The sequence below is a fragment of the Lithobates pipiens genome, unplaced genomic scaffold (assembly GCF_037356315.1).
Source record: "Lithobates pipiens isolate NorthernLeopardFrog02 unplaced genomic scaffold, aLitPip1_a1.2 Scaffold_18, whole genome shotgun sequence".
NCBI classification, from domain to species: domain Eukaryota; kingdom Metazoa; phylum Chordata; class Amphibia; order Anura; family Ranidae; genus Lithobates; species Lithobates pipiens.
The window spans coordinates 579,905,631-579,918,365 of record NW_027507758.1 but is presented as its reverse complement, the minus strand read 5'-3'; the positions used below and the strand labels follow the sequence as shown (position 1 = coordinate 579,918,365).

Sequence of the window (12,735 nt, the reverse complement as noted above, 5' to 3'; positions counted from 1 at the left end):
CAACATCAAACACAAAAGCAAGGTGCCTCCCGTGAAACCAGGAAAGCTGCGTTTGGAGAATGCGGGCATCGATCCCGCTACCTCTCGCATGCAAAGCGAGCGCTCTGCCACTTGAGCTAATCCCCCTTTGCTCGAGTGTGTTGCTTGCGCTATGGCTGATCCCTGTCCTCTCCTGGGCTATGTGTAAAATATAGTCAGTTTTGCGAAATCCACAACCTGCTCTGGCCGCTAGACACCAGGAGAGCCACCCGCTTTCCTAGCGTAGAAGGTTTGCACCCCCCTTTTTTTTCCCTCCTACGACCTTTGACAACTGAGCCCCTTCAGAGGTATGGCCCCATGGGTTTCAATGATGTAATTGGGAGAAGGCTGGTTTCAAAAAGCACTCACACCGCCTAGTACATTCTCGACAAGAAACACCTTGTGCCTTGATGCACTCCACGGGGCTGGAAATTGGGGGAGAGCGCTGCAAACACAAAGAGCCCATAATTGCATTGGCCGGGAATCGAACCCGGGCCTCCCGCGTGGCAGGCGAGAATTCTACCACTGAACCACCAATGCTCCACGCCGGGCCACTTGCCACCACCCTCGCTCAGCTGGTCTAGGAGAGTCCAGCTCTCGCCCACGCTTGACTTGGGATTCGCTGGTCGAAAATCAATGGAAACGCCTAGTCGTCTACATTGTGACTTTGCCACATGGACCCACTCCCCGTGGGAATCGCTGGCAAACTACATCCACATGTGGTTGTTGAGGTTGGTCAGCAACAAGAGCAGAGTGGCGCAGCGGAAGCGTGCTGGGCCCATAACCCAGAGGTCGATGGATCGAAACCATCCTCTGCTACGTTGCCTTTTTCTATGCCAATCGATATTTGCTTGCGTGCGGGCCCAAAGGCCTTTCTTTCGCACACAAAGAGAAGTTGAACCTGATTCAGGTGATTCAACGAGTCCAAAGCTCTCAGCGTAAGCATGGCACTGGCACCTTTTGCGCTAATGAAATATTGTCTCTTGGCCATGGAGGCCTGCTCGTGCTTTGTTTACTAGATTGCTTTTGTCCAACACTGCCTACGTGACTTTGGCTGAAGCCACAGTTGCCACCACAAAAACGTGGCAACGCCTTGGCACGCGTTATGAGGAGGACTCCGGCTTCCCATGTTGCTCACGGCGCTCGGTTCCAAGCTTCAACATCAAACACAAAAGCAAGGTGTCTCCTGGCAAATCAGGAAAGCTGCATTTGGAGAATGCAGGCATCGATCCCGCTACCTCTCGCATGCTAAGCGAGCGCTCTACCATTTGAGCTAATCCCCCTTTGCTTGAGGTTGTTGCTTGTGCTATGGCTGATCCCTGTCCTCTCCTGGGCTATGTGTAAACTATAGGCAGTTTTGCTAAATCCACAACTTGCTCTGGCCGCTAGACACCAGGAGAGCCACTCCCCCAAGACCTTGGACAACTGAGCCCCTTCTGAAGTATGGCCCCATGGGTTTCAATGATGTCATTGGGAGAAGGTGGTTTCAAAAAGCACTCACACCGCCTAATACATTCTCGACAAGAAACACCTTGTGCCTTGAGGCATTCCATGGGGCTGGAAATTGGGGGAGAGAGCTACAAACACCAAGAGCCCATAATTGCATTGGCCGGGAATCGAACCCGGGCCTCCCGCGTGGCAGGCGAGAATTCTACCACTGAACCACCAATGCTCCACGCCGGGCCAGGCGCCACCACCCTCGCTCAGCTGGCCTAGGAGAGTCCAGCTCTCGCCCACGCTTGACTTGGGATTCGCTTGTCGAAATCCATGAGGATGGTCAGCGACAAGAGCAGAGTGGCGCAGCGGAAGCGTGCTGGGCCCATAACCCAGAGGTCGATGGATCGAAACCATCCTCTGCTACGTTGCCTTTTCCTATGCCAATCGATATTTGCTTGCGGGCCCAAAGGCCTTTCTTTCGCACACAAAGAGAAGTTGAACCTGATTCAGGTGATTCAACGAGTCCAAAGCTCTCAGCGTAAGCATGGCACTGGCACCTTTCCCCCTAATGGAATATTGTCTCTTGGCCATGGAAGCCTGGTCGTGCTTTCTTTAATTGATTGCTTTTGTCCAATACTGCCTACGTGACTTTGGCTGAAGCCACAGATGCCACCACAAAAACGTGGCAATGCCTTGGCACATGTTATGAGGAGCACTCCGGCTTCCCATGTTGCTCACGGCGCTCGGTTCCAAGCTTCAACATCAAACACAAAAGCAAGGTGCCTCCCGTGAAACCAGGAAAGCTGCGTTTGGAGAATGCGGGCATCGATCCCGCTACCTCTCGCATGCAAAGCGAGCGCTCTGCCACTTGAGCTAATCCCCCTTTGCTCGAGTGTGTTGCTTGCGCTATGGCTGATCCCTGTCCTCTCCTGGGCTATGTGTAAAATATAGTCAGTTTTGCGAAATCCACAACCTGCTCTGGCCGCTAGACACCAGGAGAGCCACCCGCTTTCCTAGCGTAGAAGGTTTGCACCCCCCTTTTTTTTCCCTCCTACGACCTTTGACAACTGAGCCCCTTCAGAGGTATGGCCCCATGGGTTTCAATGATGTAATTGGGAGAAGGCTGGTTTCAAAAAGCACTCACACCGCCTAGTACATTCTCGACAAGAAACACCTTGTGCCTTGATGCACTCCACGGGGCTGGAAATTGGGGGAGAGCGCTGCAAACACAAAGAGCCCATAATTGCATTGGCCGGGAATCGAACCCGGGCCTCCCGCGTGGCAGGCGAGAATTCTACCACTGAACCACCAATGCTCCACGCCGGGCCACTTGCCACCACCCTCGCTCAGCTGGTCTAGGAGAGTCCAGCTCTCGCCCACGCTTGACTTGGGATTCGCTGGTCGAAAATCAATGGAAACGCCTAGTCGTCTACATTGTGACTTTGCCACATGGACCCACTCCCCGTGGGAATCGCTGGCAAACTACATCCACATGTGGTTGTTGAGGTTGGTCAGCAACAAGAGCAGAGTGGCGCAGCGGAAGCGTGCTGGGCCCATAACCCAGAGGTCGATGGATCGAAACCATCCTCTGCTACGTTGCCTTTTTCTATGCCAATCGATATTTGCTTGCGTGCGGGCCCAAAGGCCTTTCTTTCGCACACAAAGAGAAGTTGAACCTGATTCAGGTGATTCAACGAGTCCAAAGCTCTCAGCGTAAGCATGGCACTGGCACCTTTTGCGCTAATGAAATATTGTCTCTTGGCCATGGAGGCCTGCTCGTGCTTTGTTTACTAGATTGCTTTTGTCCAACACTGCCTACGTGACTTTGGCTGAAGCCACAGTTGCCACCACAAAAACGTGGCAACGCCTTGGCACGCGTTATGAGGAGGACTCCGGCTTCCCATGTTGCTCACGGCGCTCGGTTCCAAGCTTCAACATCAAACACAAAAGCAAGGTGTCTCCTGGCAAATCAGGAAAGCTGCATTTGGAGAATGCAGGCATCGATCCCGCTACCTCTCGCATGCTAAGCGAGCGCTCTACCATTTGAGCTAATCCCCCTTTGCTTGAGGTTGTTGCTTGTGCTATGGCTGATCCCTGTCCTCTCCTGGGCTATGTGTAAACTATAGGCAGTTTTGCTAAATCCACAACTTGCTCTGGCCGCTAGACACCAGGAGAGCCACTCCCCCAAGACCTTGGACAACTGAGCCCCTTCTGAAGTATGGCCCCATGGGTTTCAATGATGTCATTGGGAGAAGGTGGTTTCAAAAAGCACTCACACCGCCTAATACATTCTCGACAAGAAACACCTTGTGCCTTGAGGCATTCCATGGGGCTGGAAATTGGGGGAGAGAGCTACAAACACCAAGAGCCCATAATTGCATTGGCCGGGAATCGAACCCGGGCCTCCCGCGTGGCAGGCGAGAATTCTACCACTGAACCACCAATGCTCCACGCCGGGCCAGGCGCCACCACCCTCGCTCAGCTGGCCTAGGAGAGTCCAGCTCTCGCCCACGCTTGACTTGGGATTCGCTTGTCGAAATCCATGAGGATGGCCAGCGACAAGAGCAGAGTGGCGCAGCGGAAGCGTGCTGGGCCCATAACTCAGAGGTCGATGGATCGAAACCATCCTCTGCTACGTTGCCTTTTCCTATGCCAATCGATATTTGCTTGCGGGCCCAAAGGCCTTTCTTTCGCACACAAAGAGAAGTTGAACCTGATTCAGGTGATTCAACGAGTCCAAAGCTCTCAGCGTAAGCATGGCACTGGCACCTTTCCCCCTAATGGAATATTGTCTCTTGGCCATGGAAGCCTGGTCGTGCTTTCTTTAATTGATTGCTTTTGTCCAATACTGCCTACGTGACTTTGGCTGAAGCCACAGATGCCACCACAAAAACGTGGCAATGCCTTGGCACATGTTATGAGGAGCACTCCGGCTTCCCATGTTGCTCACGGCGCTCGGTTCCAAGCTTCAACATCAAACACAAAAGCAAGGTGCCTCCCGTGAAACCAGGAAAGCTGCGTTTGGAGAATGCGGGCATCGATCCCGCTACCTCTCGCATGCAAAGCAAGCGCTCTGCCACTTGAGCTAATCCCCCTTTGCTCAAGTGTGTTGCTTGCGCTATGGCTGATCCCTGTCCTCTCCTGGGCTATGTGTAAAATATAGTCAGTTTTGCGAAATCCACAACCTGCTCTGGCCGCTAGACACCAGGAGAGCCACCCGCTTTCCTAGCGTAGAAGGTTTGCACCCCCCTTTTTTTTCCCCCTTACGACCTTTGACAACTGAGCCCCTTCAGAGGTATGGCCCCATGGGTTTCAATGATGTAATTGGGAGAAGGCTGGTTTCAAAAAGCACTCACACCGCCTAGTACATTCTCGACAAGAAACACCTTGTGCCTTGATGCACTCCACGGGGCTGGAAATTGGGGGAGAGCGCTGCAAACACAAAGAGCCCATAATTGCATTGGCCGGGAATCGAACCCGGGCCTCCCGCGTGGCAGGCGAGAATTCTACCACTGAACCACCAATGCTCCACGCCGGGCCACTTGCCACCACCCTCGCTCAGCTGGTCTAGGAGAGTCCAGCTCTCGCCCACGCTTGACTTGGGATTCGCTGGTCGAAAATCAATGGAAACGCCTAGTCGTCTACATTGTGATTTTGCCACATGGACCCACTCCCCGTGGGAATCGCTGGCAAACTACATCCACATGTGGTTGTTGAGGTTGGTCAGCGACAAGAGCAGAGTGGCGCAGCGGAAGCGTGCTGGGCCCATAACCCAGAGGTCGATGGATCGAAACCATCCTCTGCTACGTTGCCTTTTCCTATGCCAATCGATATTTGCTTGCGTGCGGGCCCAAAGGCCTTTCTTTGCACACAAAGAGAAGTTGAACCTGATTCAGGTGATTCAACGAGTCCAAAGCTCTCAGCGTAAGCATGGCACTGGCACCTTTTGCGCTAATGAAATATTGTCTCTTGGCCATGGAGGCCTGCTCGTGCTTTGTTTACTAGATTGCTTTTGTCCAACACTGCCTACGTGACTTTGGCTGAAGCCACAGTTGCCACCACAAAAACGTGGCAACGCCTTGGCACGCGTTATGAGGAGGACTCCGGCTTCCCATGTTGCTCACGGCGCTCGGTTCCAAGCTTCAACATCAAACACAAAAGCAAGGTGTCTCCTGGCAAATCAGGAAAGCTGCATTTGGAGAATGCGGGCATCGATCCCGCTACCTCTCGCATGCTAAGCGAGCGCTCTACCATTTGAGCTAATCCCCCTTTGCTTGAGGTTGTTGCTTGTGCTATGGCTGATCCCTGTCCTCTCCTGGGCTATGTGTAAACTATAGGCAGTTTTGCTAAATCCACAACTTGCTCTGGCCGCTAGACACCAGGAGAGCCACTCCCCCAAGACCTTGGACAACTGAGCCCCTTCTGAAGTATGGCCCCATGGGTTTCAATGATGTCATTGGGAGAAGGTGGTTTCAAAAAGCACTCACACCGCCTAATACATTCTCGACAAGAAACACCTTGTGCCTTGAGGCATTCCATGGGGCTGGAAATTGGGGGAGAGAGCTACAAACACCAAGAGCCCATAATTGCATTGGCCGGGAATCGAACCCGGGCCTCCCGCGTGGCAGGTGAGAATTCTACCACTGAACCACCAATGCTCCACGCCGGGCCAGGCGCCACCACCCTCGCTCAGCTGGCCTAGGAGAGTCCAGCTCTCGCCCACGCTTGACTTGGGATTCGCTTGTTGAAATCCATGAGGATGGTCAGCGACAAGAGCAGAGTGGCGCAGCGGAAGCGTGCTGGGCCCATAACCCAGAGGTCGATGGATCGAAACCATCCTCTGCTACGTTGCCTTTTCCTATGCCAATCGATATTTGCTTGCGGGCCCAAAGGCCTTTCTTTCGCACACAAAGAGAAGTTGAACCTGATTCAGGTGATTCAACGAGTCCAAAGCTCTCAGCGTAAGCATGGCACTGGCACCTTTCCCCCTAATGGAATATTGTCTCTTGGCCATGGAAGCCTGGTCGTGCTTTCTTTAATTGATTGCTTTTGTCCAATACTGCCTACGTGACTTTGGCTGAAGCCACAGATGCCACCACAAAAACGTGGCAATGCCTTGGCACATGTTATGAGGAGCACTCCGGCTTCCCATGTTGCTCACGGCGCTCGGTTCCAAGCTTCAACATCAAACACAAAAGCAAGGTGCCTCCCGTGAAACCAGGAAAGCTGCGTTTGGAGAATGCGGGCATCGATCCCGCTACCTCTCGCATGCAAAGCGAGCGCTCTGCCACTTGAGCTAATCCCCCTTTGCTCGAGTGTGTTGCTTGCGCTATGGCTGATCCCTGTCCTCTCCTGGGCTATGTGTAAAATATAGTCAGTTTTGCGAAATCCACAACCTGCTCTGGCCGCTAGACACCAGGAGAGCCACCCGCTTTCCTAGCGTAGAAGGTTTGCACCCCCCTTTTTTTTCCCTCCTACGACCTTTGACAACTGAGCCCCTTCAGAGGTATGGCCCCATGGGTTTCAATGATGTAATTGGGAGAAGGCTGGTTTCAAAAAGCACTCACACCGCCTAGTACATTCTCGACAAGAAACACCTTGTGCCTTGATGCACTCCACGGGGCTGGAAATTGGGGGAGAGCGCTGCAAACAAAAAGAGCCCATAATTGCATTGGCCGGGAATCGAACCCGGGCCTCCCGCGTGGCAGGCGAGAATTCTACCACTGAACCACCAATGCTCCACGCCGGGCCACTTGCCACCACCCTCGCTCAGCTGGTCTAGGAGAGTCCAGCTCTCGCCCACGCTTGACTTGGGATTCGCTGGTCGAAAATCAATGGAAACGCCTAGTCGTCTACATTGTGACTTTGCCACATGGACCCACTCCCCGTGGGAATCGCTGGCAAACTACATCCACATGTGGTTGTTGAGGTTGGTCAGCGACAAGAGCAGAGTGGCGCAGCGGAAGCGTGCTGGGCCCATAACCCAGAGGTCAATGGATCGAAACCATCCTCTGCTACGTTGCCTTTTCCTATGCCAATCGATATTTGCTTGCGTGCGGGCCCAAAGGCCTTTCTTTCGCACACAAAGAGAAGTTGAACCTGATTCAGGTGATTCAACGAGTCCAAAGCTCTCAGCGTAAGCATGGCACTGGCACCTTTTGCGCTAATGAAATATTGTCTCTTGGCCATGGAGGCCTGCTCGTGCTTTGTTTACTAGATTGCTTTTGTCCAACACTGCCTACGTGACTTTGGCTGAAGCCACAGTTGCCACCACAAAAACGTGGCAACGCCTTGGCACGCGTTATGAGGAGGACTCCGGCTTCCCATGTTGCTCACGGCGCTCGGTTCCAAGCTTCAACATCAAACACAAAAGCAAGGTGTCTCCTGGCAAATCAGGAAAGCTGCATTTGGAGAATGCGGGCATCGATCCCGCTACCTCTCGCATGCTAAGCGAGCGCTCTACCATTTGAGCTAATCCCCCTTTGCTTGAGGTTGTTGCTTGTGCTATGGCTGATCCCTGTCCTCTCCTGGGCTATGTGTAAACTATAGGCAGTTTTGCTAAATCCACAACTTGCTCTGGCCGCTAGACACCAGGAGAGCCACTCCCCCAAGACCTTGGACAACTGAGCCCCTTCTGAAGTATGGCCCCATGGGTTTCAATGATGTCATTGGGAGAAGGTGGTTTCAAAAAGCACTCACACCGCCTAATACATTCTCGACAAGAAACACCTTGTGCCTTGAGGCATTCCATGGGGCTGGAAATTGGGGGAGAGAGCTACAAACACCAAGAGCCCATAATTGCATTGGCCGGGAATCGAACCCGGGCCTCCCGCGTGGCAGGCGAGAATTCTACCACTGAACCACCAATGCTCCACGCCGGGCCAGGCGCCACCACCCTCGCTCAGCTGGCCTAAGAGAGTCCAGCTCTCGCCCACGCTTGACTTGGGATTCGCTTGTCGAAATCCATGAGGATGGTCAGCGACAAGAGCAGAGTGGCGCAGCGGAAGCGTGCTGGGCCCATAACCCAGAGGTCGATGGATCGAAACCATCCTCTGCTACGTTGCCTTTTCCTATGCCAATCGATATTTGCTTGCGGGCCCAAAGGCCTTTCTTTCGCACACAAAGAGAAGTTGAACCTGATTCAGGTGATTCAACGAGTCCAAAGCTCTCAGCGTAAGCATGGCACTGGCACCTTTCCCCCTAATGGAATATTGTCTCTTGGCCATGGAAGCCTGGTCGTGCTTTCTTTAATTGATTGCTTTTGTCCAATACTGCCTACGTGACTTTGGCTGAAGCCACAGATGCCACCACAAAAACGTGGCAATGCCTTGGCACATGTTATGAGGAGCACTCCGGCTTCCCATGTTGCTCACGGCGCTCGGTTCCAAGCTTCAACATCAAACACAAAAGCAAGGTGCCTCCCGTGAAACCAGGAAAGCTGCGTTTGGAGAATGCGGGCATCGATCCCGCTACCTCTCGCATGCAAAGCGAGCGCTCTGCCACTTGAGCTAATCCCCCTTTGCTCGAGTGTGTTGCTTGCGCTATGGCTGATCCCTGTCCTCTCCTGGGCTATGTGTAAAATATAGTCAGTTTTGCGAAATCCACAACCTGCTCTGGCCGCTAGACACCAGGAGAGCCACCCGCTTTCCTAGCGTAGAAGGTTTGCACCCCCCTTTTTTTTCCCTCCTACGACCTTTGACAACTGAGCCCCTTCAGAGGTATGGCCCCATGGGTTTCAATGATGTAATTGGGAGAAGGCTGGTTTCAAAAAGCACTCACACCGCCTAGTACATTCTCGACAAGAAACACCTTGTGCCTTGATGCACTCCACGGGGCTGGAAATTGGGGGAGAGCGCTGCAAACACAAAGAGCCCATAATTGCATTGGCCGGGAATCGAACCCGGGCCTCCCGCGTGGCAGGCGAGAATTCTACCACTGAACCACCAATGCTCCACGCCGGGCCACTTGCCACCACCCTCGCTCAGCTGGTCTAGGAGAGTCCAGCTCTCGCCCACGCTTGACTTGGGATTCGCTGGTCGAAAATCAATGGAAACGCCTAGTCGTCTACATTGTGACTTTGCCACATGGACCCACTCCCCGTGGGAATCGCTGGCAAACTACATCCACATGTGGTTGTTGAGGTTGGTCAGCGACAAGAGCAGAGTGGCGCAGCGGAAGCGTGCTGGGCCCATAAACCAGAGGTCGATGGATCGAAACCATCCTCTGCTACGTTGCCTTTTTCTATGCCAATCGATATTTGCTTGCGTGCGGGCCCAAAGGCCTTTCTTTCGCACACAAAGAGAAGTTGAACCTGATTCAGGTGATTCAACGAGTCCAAAGCTCTCAGCGTAAGCATGGCACTGGCACCTTTTGCGCTAATGAAATATTGTCTCTTGGCCATGGAGGCCTGCTCGTGCTTTGTTTACTAGATTGCTTTTGTCCAACACTGCCTACGTGACTTTGGCTGAAGCCACAGTTGCCACCACAAAAACGTGGCAACGCCTTGGCACGCGTTATGAGGAGGACTCCGGCTTCCCATGTTGCTCACGGCGCTCGGTTCCAAGCTTCAACATCAAACACAAAAGCAAGGTGTCTCCTGGCAAATCAGGAAAGCTGCATTTGGAGAATGCGGGCATCGATCCCGCTACCTCTCGCATGCTAAGCGAGCGCTCTACCATTTGAGCTAATCCCCCTTTGCTTGAGGTTGTTGCTTGTGCTATGGCTGATCCCTGTCCTCTCCTGGGCTATGTGTAAACTATAGGCAGTTTTGCTAAATCCACAACTTGCTCTGGCCGCTAGACACCAGGAGAGCCACTCCCCCAAGACCTTGGACAACTGAGCCCCTTCTGAAGTATGGCCCCATGGGTTTCAATGATGTCATTGGGAGAAGGTGGTTTCAAAAAGCACTCACACCGCCTAATACATTCTCGACAAGAAACACCTTGTGCCTTGAGGCATTCCATGGGGCTGGAAATTGGGGGAGAGAGCTACAAACACCAAGAGCCCATAATTGCATTGGCCGGGAATCGAACCCGGGCCTCCCGCATGGCAGGCGAGAATTCTACCACTGAACCACCAATGCTCCACGCCGGGCCAGGCGCCACCACCCTCGCTCAGCTGGCCTAGGAGAGTCCAGCTCTCGCCCATGCTTGACTTGGGATTCGCTTGTCGAAATCCATGAGGATGGCCAGCGACAAGAGCAGAGTGGCGCAGCGGAAGCGTGCTGGGCCCATAACCCAGAGGTCGATGGATCGAAACCATCCTCTGCTACGTTGCCTTTTCCTATGCCAATCGATATTTGCTTGCGGGCCCAAAGGCCTTTCTTTCGCACACAAAGAGAAGTTGAACCTGATTCAGGTGATTCAACGAGTCCAAAGCTCTCAGCGTAAGCATGGCACTGGCACCTTTCCCCCTAATGGAATATTGTCTCTTGGCCATGGAAGCCTGGTCGTGCTTTCTTTAATTGATTGCTTTTGTCCAATACTGCCTACGTGACTTTGGCTGAAGCCACAGATGCCACCACAAAAACGTGGCAATGCCTTGGCACATGTTATGAGGAGCACTCCGGCTTCCCATGTTGCTCACGGCGCTCGGTTCCAAGCTTCAACATCAAACACAAAAGCAAGGTGCCTCCCGTGAAACCAGGAAAGCTGCGTTTGGAGAATGCGGGCATCGATCCCGCTACCTCTCGCATGCAAAGCGAGCGCTCTGCCACTTGAGCTAATCCCCCTTTGCTCGAGTGTGTTGCTTGCGCTATGGCTGATCCCTGTCCTCTCCTGGGCTATGTGTAAAATATAGTCAGTTTTGCGAAATCCACAACCTGCTCTGGCCGCTAGACACCAGGAGAGCCACCCGCTTTCCTAGCGTAGAAGGTTTGCACCCCCCTTTTTTTTCCCTCCTACGACCTTTGACAACTGAGCCCCTTCAGAGGTATGGCCCCATGGGTTTCAATGATGTAATTGGGAGAAGGCTGGTTTCAAAAAGCACTCACACCGCCTAGTACATTCTCGACAAGAAACACCTTGTGCCTTGATGCACTCCACGGGGCTGGAAATTGGGGGAGAGCGCTGCAAACACAAAGAGCCCATAATTGCATTGGCCGGGAATCGAACCCGGGCCTCCCGCGTGGCAGGCGAGAATTCTACCACTGAACCACCAATGCTCCACGCCGGGCCACTTGCCACCACCCTCGCTCAGCTGGTCTAGGAGAGTCCAGCTCTCGCCCACGCTTGACTTGGGATTCGCTGGTCGAAAATCAATGGAAACGCCTAGTCGTCTACATTGTGACTTTGCCACATGGACCCACTCCCCGTGGGAATCGCTGGCAAACTACATCCACATGTGGTTGTTGAGGTTGGTCAGCGACAAGAGCAGAGTGGCGCAGCGGAAGCGTGCTGGGCCCATAACCCAGAGGTCGATGGATCGAAACCATCCTCTGCTACGTTGCCTTTTTCTATGCCAATCGATATTTGCTTACGTGCGGGCCCAAAGGCCTTTCTTTCGCACACAAAGAGAAGTTGAACCTGATTCAGGTGATTCAACGAGTCCAAAGCTCTCAGCGTAAGCATGGCACTGGCACCTTTTGCGCTAATGAAATATTGTCTCTTGGCCATGGAGGCCTGCTCGTGCTTTGTTTACTAGATTGCTTTTGTCCAACACTGCCTACGTGACTTTGGCTGAAGCCACAGTTGCCACCACAAAAACGTGGCAACGCCTTGGCACGCGTTATGAGGAGGACTCCGGCTTCCCATGTTGCTCACGGCGCTCGGTTCCAAGCTTCAACATCAAACACAAAAGCAAGGTGTCTCCTGGCAAATCAGGAAAGCTGCATTTGGAGAATGCGGGCATCGATCCCGCTACCTCTCGCATGCTAAGCGAGCGCTCTACCATTTGAGCTAATCCCCCTTTGCTTGAGGTTGTTGCTTGTGCTATGGCTGATCCCTGTCCTCTCCTGGGCTATGTGTAAACTATAGGCAGTTTTGCTAAATCCACAACTTGCTCTGGCCGCTAGACACCAGGAGAGCCACTCCCCCAAGACCTTGGACAACTGAGCCCCTTCTGAAGTATGGCCCCATGGGTTTCAATGATGTCATTGGGAGAAGGTGGTTTCAAAAAGCACTCACACCGCCTAATACATTCTCGACAAGAAACACCTTGTGCCTTGAGGCATTCCATGGGGCTGGAAATTGGGGGAGAGAGCTACAAACACCAAGAGCCCATAATTGCATTGGCCGGGAATCGAACACGGGCCTCCCGCGTGGCAGGCGAGAATTCTACCAC

The 12,735-nt window shown here is 53.2% G+C and overlaps 4 non-coding genes across 4 annotated transcripts; all 4 read right to left on the bottom strand.

The window, feature by feature from the left end:
* Positions 1-5,651: 5,651 nt before the first annotated feature.
* Positions 5,652-5,724, bottom strand: TRNAA-AGC (transfer RNA alanine (anticodon AGC)). The gene has a single exon. It is a non-coding gene; the product is annotated as a tRNA-Ala (tRNA).
* Positions 5,725-7,863: 2,139 nt separating this feature from the next.
* On the bottom strand, positions 7,864-7,936 carry TRNAA-AGC (transfer RNA alanine (anticodon AGC)). Its single transcript has one exon. It is a non-coding gene; the product is annotated as a tRNA-Ala (tRNA).
* A 2,139-nt stretch (positions 7,937-10,075) lies between these two features.
* On the bottom strand, positions 10,076-10,148 carry TRNAA-AGC (transfer RNA alanine (anticodon AGC)). Its single transcript has one exon. It is a non-coding gene; the product is annotated as a tRNA-Ala (tRNA).
* A 2,139-nt stretch (positions 10,149-12,287) lies between these two features.
* Positions 12,288-12,360, bottom strand: TRNAA-AGC (transfer RNA alanine (anticodon AGC)). The gene has a single exon. It is a non-coding gene; the product is annotated as a tRNA-Ala (tRNA).
* Between the last annotated feature and the right edge of the window lie 375 nt (positions 12,361-12,735).